Below are 5,000 nucleotides of genomic sequence, written 5' to 3'. Positions count from 1 at the left end.
AGCGGTGCGGGGCCGGTCGGAGCGCACCCTTTTCTCGGTGGCTGGCGGGCGAGAGAGTGCTGCGTCGCCGGCATCGGCGTCGAAAGAAGCCGAGCCGAAAAAAGTTAAAGTACAAACGTGCAAGCATACTAACCTAACCCTAGGTAAGGCATGTCAGAGCGAAAGACAGTAATTTCGAATGAGCCAAGAAAGAGCGGTGCGGGGCCGGTCGGAGCGCACCCTTTTCTAGGTGGCTGGCGGGCGAGAGAGTGCTGCGTCGCCGGCATCGGCGTCGAAAGAAGCCGAGCCAAAAAAAGTTAAAGTACAAACGTGCAAGCATACTAACCTAACCCTAGGTAAGGCATGTCAGAGCGAAAGACAGTAATTTCGAATGAGCCATGAAAGAGCGGTGCGGGGCCGGTCGGAGCGCACCCTTTTCTCGGTGGCTGGCGGGCGAGAGAGTGCTGCGTCGCCGGCATCGGCGTCGAAAGAAGCCGAGCCGAAAAAAGTTAATGTACAAACGTGCAAGCATACTAACCTAACCCTAGGTAAGGCATGTCAGAGCGAAAGACAGTAATTTCGAATGAGCCAAGAAAGAGCGGTGCGGGGCCGGTCGGAGCGCACCCTTTTCTCGGTGGCTGGCGGGCGAGAGAGTGCTGCGTCGCCGGCATCGGCGTCGAAAGAAGCCGAGCCGAAAAAAGTTAATGTACAAACGTGCAAGCATACTAACCTAACCCTAGGTAAGGCATGTCAGAGCGAAAGACAGTAAACTCGAATGAGCCATGAAAGAGCGGTGCGGGGCCGGTCGGAGCGCACCCTTTTCTCGGTGGCTGGCGGGCGAGAGAGTGCTGCGTCGCCGGCATCGGCGTCGAAAGAAGCCGAGCCGAAAAAAGTTAAAGTACAAACGTGCAAGCATACTAACCTAACCCTAGGTAAGGCATGTCAGAGCGAAAGACAGTAATTTCGAATGAGCCAAGAAAGAGCGGTGCGGGGCCGGTCGGAGCGCACCCTTTTCTAGGTGGCTGGCGGGCGAGAGAGTGCTGCGTCGCCGGCATCGGCGTCGAAAGAAGCCGAGCCAAAAAAAGTTAAAGTACAAACGTGCAAGCATACTAACCTAACCCTAGGTAAGGCATGTCAGAGCGAAAGACAGTAATTTCGAATGAGCCATGAAAGAGCGGTGCGGGGCCGGTCGGAGCGCACCCTTTTCTCGGTGGCTGGCGGGCGAGAGAGTGCTGCGTCGCCGGCATCGGCGTCGAAAGAAGCCGAGCCGAAAAAAGTTAAAGTACAAACGTGCAAGCATACTAACCTAACCCTAGGTAAGGCATGTCAGAGCGAAAGACAGTAATTTCGAATGAGCCAAGAAAGAGCGGTGCGGGGCCGGTCGGAGCGCACCCTTTTCTAGGTGGCTGGCGGGCGAGAGAGTGCTGCGTCGCCGGCATCGGCGTCGAAAGAAGCCGAGCCAAAAAAAGTTAAAGTACAAACGTGCAAGCATACTAACCTAACCCTAGGTAAGGCATGTCAGAGCGAAAGACAGTAATTTCGAATGAGCCAAGAAAGAGCGGTGCGGGGCCGGTCGGAGCGCACCCTTTTCTCGGTGGCTGGCGGGCGAGAGAGTGCTGCGTCGCCGGCATCGGCGTCGAAAGAATCCGAGCCGAAAAAAGTTAAAGTACAAACGTGCAAGCATACTAACCTAACCCTAGGTAAGGCATGTCAGAGCGAAAGACAGTAATTTCGAATGAGCCAAGAAAGAGCGGTGCGGGGCCGGTCGGAGCGCACCCTTTTCTAGGTGGCTGGCGGGCGAGAGAGTGCTGCGTCGCCGGCATCGGCGTCGAAAGAAGCCGAGCCAAAAAAAGTTAAAGTACAAACGTGCAAGCATACTAACCTAACCCTAGGTAAGGCATGTCAGAGCGAAAGACAGTAATTTCGAATGAGCCATGAAAGAGCGGTGCGGGGCCGGTCGGAGCGCACCCTTTTCTCGGTGGCTGGCGGGCGAGAGAGTGCTGCGTCGCCGGCATCGGCGTCGAAAGAAGCCGAGCCGAAAAAAGTTAATGTACAAACGTGCAAGCATACTAACCTAACCCTAGGTAAGGCATGTCAGAGCGAAAGACAGTAATTTCGAATGAGCCAAGAAAGAGCGGTGCGGGGCCGGTCGGAGCGCACCCTTTTCTCGGTGGCTGGCGGGCGAGAGAGTGCTGCGTCGCCGGCATCGGCGTCGAAAGAAGCCGAGCCGAAAAAAGTTAATGTACAAACGTGCAAGCATACTAACCTAACCCTAGGTAAGGCATGTCAGAGCGAAAGACAGTAAACTCGAATGAGCCATGAAAGAGCGGTGCGGGGCCGGTCGGAGCGCACCCTTTTCTCGGTGGCTGGCGGGCGAGAGAGTGCTGCGTCGCCGGCATCGGCGTCGAAAGAAGCCGAGCCAAAAAAAGTTAAAGTACAAACGTGCAAGCATACTAACCTAACCCTAGGTAAGGCATGTCAGAGCGAAAGACAGTAATTTCGAATGAGCCATGAAAGAGCGGTGCGGGGCCGGTCGGAGCGCACCCTTTTCTCGGTGGCTGGCGGGCGAGAGAGTGCTGCGTCGCCGGCATCGGCGTCGAAAGAAGCCGAGCCGAAAAAAGTTAAAGTACAAACGTGCAAGCATACTAACCTAACCCTAGGTAAGGCATGTCAGAGCGAAAGACAGTAATTTCGAATGAGCCAAGAAAGAGCGGTGCGGGGCCGGTCGGAGCGCACCCTTTTCTAGGTGGCTGGCGGGCGAGAGAGTGCTGCGTCGCCGGCATCGGCGTCGAAAGAAGCCGAGCCAAAAAAAGTTAAAGTACAAACGTGCAAGCATACTAACCTAACCCTAGGTAAGGCATGTCAGAGCGAAAGACAGTAATTTCGAATGAGCCATGAAAGAGCGGTGCGGGGCCGGTCGGAGCGCACCCTTTTCTCGGTGGCTGGCGGGCGAGAGAGTGCTGCGTCGCCGGCATCGGCGTCGAAAGAAGCCGAGCCGAAAAAAGTTAAAGTACAAACGTGCAAGCATACTAACCTAACCCTAGGTAAGGCATGTCAGAGCGAAAGACAGTAATTTCGAATGAGCCAAGAAAGAGCGGTGCGGGGCCGGTCGGAGCGCACCCTTTTCTCGGTGGCTGGCGGGCGAGAGAGTGCTGCGTCGCCGGCATCGGCGTCGAAAGAAGCCGAGCCGAAAAAAGTTAAAGTACAAACGCGATGCTAATGAGCGAGCCGTTGTCTCGACTAATATGTAGGGGGCGTTCGATCGAGCGTCTGGCTTGAGCGCTTGTCGGCCTAGCAGAACGGTCGCATTGTTATGCCCGGGTTTTAGGCACCGCTGCAGGCGGCCGGCAGAGCTCTTGTTTGTGCGAAACTGAATGGATCGAGCCCGAGAGAGGGCGAGCAAAGAAAAAACGCAAATCGCTCCGCCTGGCACTGCCGGCGAGAGCGTGGACGTCGCGGCCAGCGACTGTCGAAGCCGAGTACGGCCGCAGGCGATCGCCTCGGTCTTAAACGAATGCGACGAGCACGCGCCGGGCGGCCCAGCAAGGGCCGAGCGCAGCTGTCGCAGCTATCTGGTTGATCCTGCCAGTAGTGATATGCTTGTCTCAAAGATTAAGCCATGCAGGTGCAAGTACGAGTTCTCGTAAAGCGAAACTGCGAATGGCTCATTAAATCAGTCTTGGTTTATTTGGTCTCGTAAGCGAAGTGGATAACTGTGGTAATTCTAGAGCTAATACATGCATTAAGCGCCGACTTCGGGAGGCGCGCTTTTATCAGATCAAAACCGACCGGGTTCGTCCTGTGACGTTTGATGACTCTGGATAACCACGCGGATCGTACGGTCTCTGCACCGACGACGTATCATTCAAGTGTCTGCCCTATCAACTGTCGAAGGTACGCTACGTGCCTACCTTTGTGATAACGGGTAACGGGGAATCAGGGTTCGATTCCGGAGAGGGAGCCTGAGAAACGGCTACCACATCCAAGGAAGGCAGCAGGCGCGCAAATTACCCATTCCCGACACGGGGAGGTAGTGACGAAAAATAACAATACAGGACTCTAACGAGGCCCTGTAATTGGAATGAGTACATCCTAAAACTCTTAACGAGTATCCATTGGAGGGCAAGTCTGGTGCCAGCAGCCGCGGTAATTCCAGCTCCAACAGTGTATGCTAAAGTTGTTGCGGTTGAAAAGCTCGTAGTTGGATTTTGGGCGAGCGCCGCCGGTCCGTCGCAAGGCGTGTCACTGGTTGCGTTCGCCTCACCTTCGGTTCTCCGTCGGTGCTCTTGACTGAGTGTCGGCGGTGGCCGATAAGTTTACTTTGAAAAAATTAGAGTGTTCAAAGCAGGCTGTTCGCCTGCATAGTGTTGCATGGAATAATGGAATAGGACCTCGGTTCTATTTTGTTGGTTTTCGGAGCACGAGGTAATGATTAAGAGGGACAGACGGGGGCGTCCGTACTCTGCCGTTAGAGGTGAAATTCTTGGATCGGCGGAAGACGAACTACTGCGAAAGCATTCGCCAAGAATGTTTTCTTTAATCAAGAGCGAAAGTCAGAGGTTCGAAGACGATCAGATACCGTCCTAGTTCTGACTATAAACGATGCCAACTAGCGATCGGGAGGCGTTACCATGACGACCTTTCCGGCAGCTTCCGGGAAACCAAAGTCTTTGGGTTCCGGGGGAAGTATGGTTGCAAAGCTGAAACTTAAAGGAATTGACGGAAGGGCACCACCAGGAGTGGAGCCTGCGGCTTAATTTGACTCAACACGGGGAAACTCACCCGGCCCGGACACAGGTAGGATTGACAGATTGAGAGCTCTTTCTTGATTCTGTGGGTGGTGGTGCATGGCCGTTCTTAGTTGGTGGAGCGATTTGTCTGGTTAATTCCGATAACGAACGAGACTCTGGCATGCTAAATAGTTACGCGACCTTCTCGGTCGGCGTCTAACTTCTTAGAGGGACTAGTGGCGTTTAGCCACACGAGATTGAGCAATAACAGGTCTGTGATGCCCTTAGATG

The 5,000-nt window shown here is 54.5% G+C and overlaps 1 non-coding gene across 1 annotated transcript in view; it reads left to right on the top strand.

Annotated features, from left to right (window-relative positions):
- The first annotated feature begins 3,548 nt into the window (after positions 1 to 3,548).
- The window catches only part of LOC144419472 (small subunit ribosomal RNA), a 1,810-nt gene continuing 358 nt past the window's right edge, over positions 3,549 to 5,000 (top strand). The window contains exon 1 of the ribosomal RNA XR_013474088.1: positions 3,549 to 5,000. This exon is cut by the window's right edge and continues 358 nt beyond it. This is a non-coding gene — a ribosomal RNA (small subunit ribosomal RNA).

The sequence above is a fragment of the Styela clava genome, unplaced genomic scaffold (assembly GCF_964204865.1).
Source record: "Styela clava unplaced genomic scaffold, kaStyClav1.hap1.2 HAP1_SCAFFOLD_46, whole genome shotgun sequence".
Classification (NCBI taxonomy): domain Eukaryota; kingdom Metazoa; phylum Chordata; class Ascidiacea; order Stolidobranchia; family Styelidae; genus Styela; species Styela clava.
This window is presented reverse-complemented; position numbering and strand designations above follow the sequence as displayed.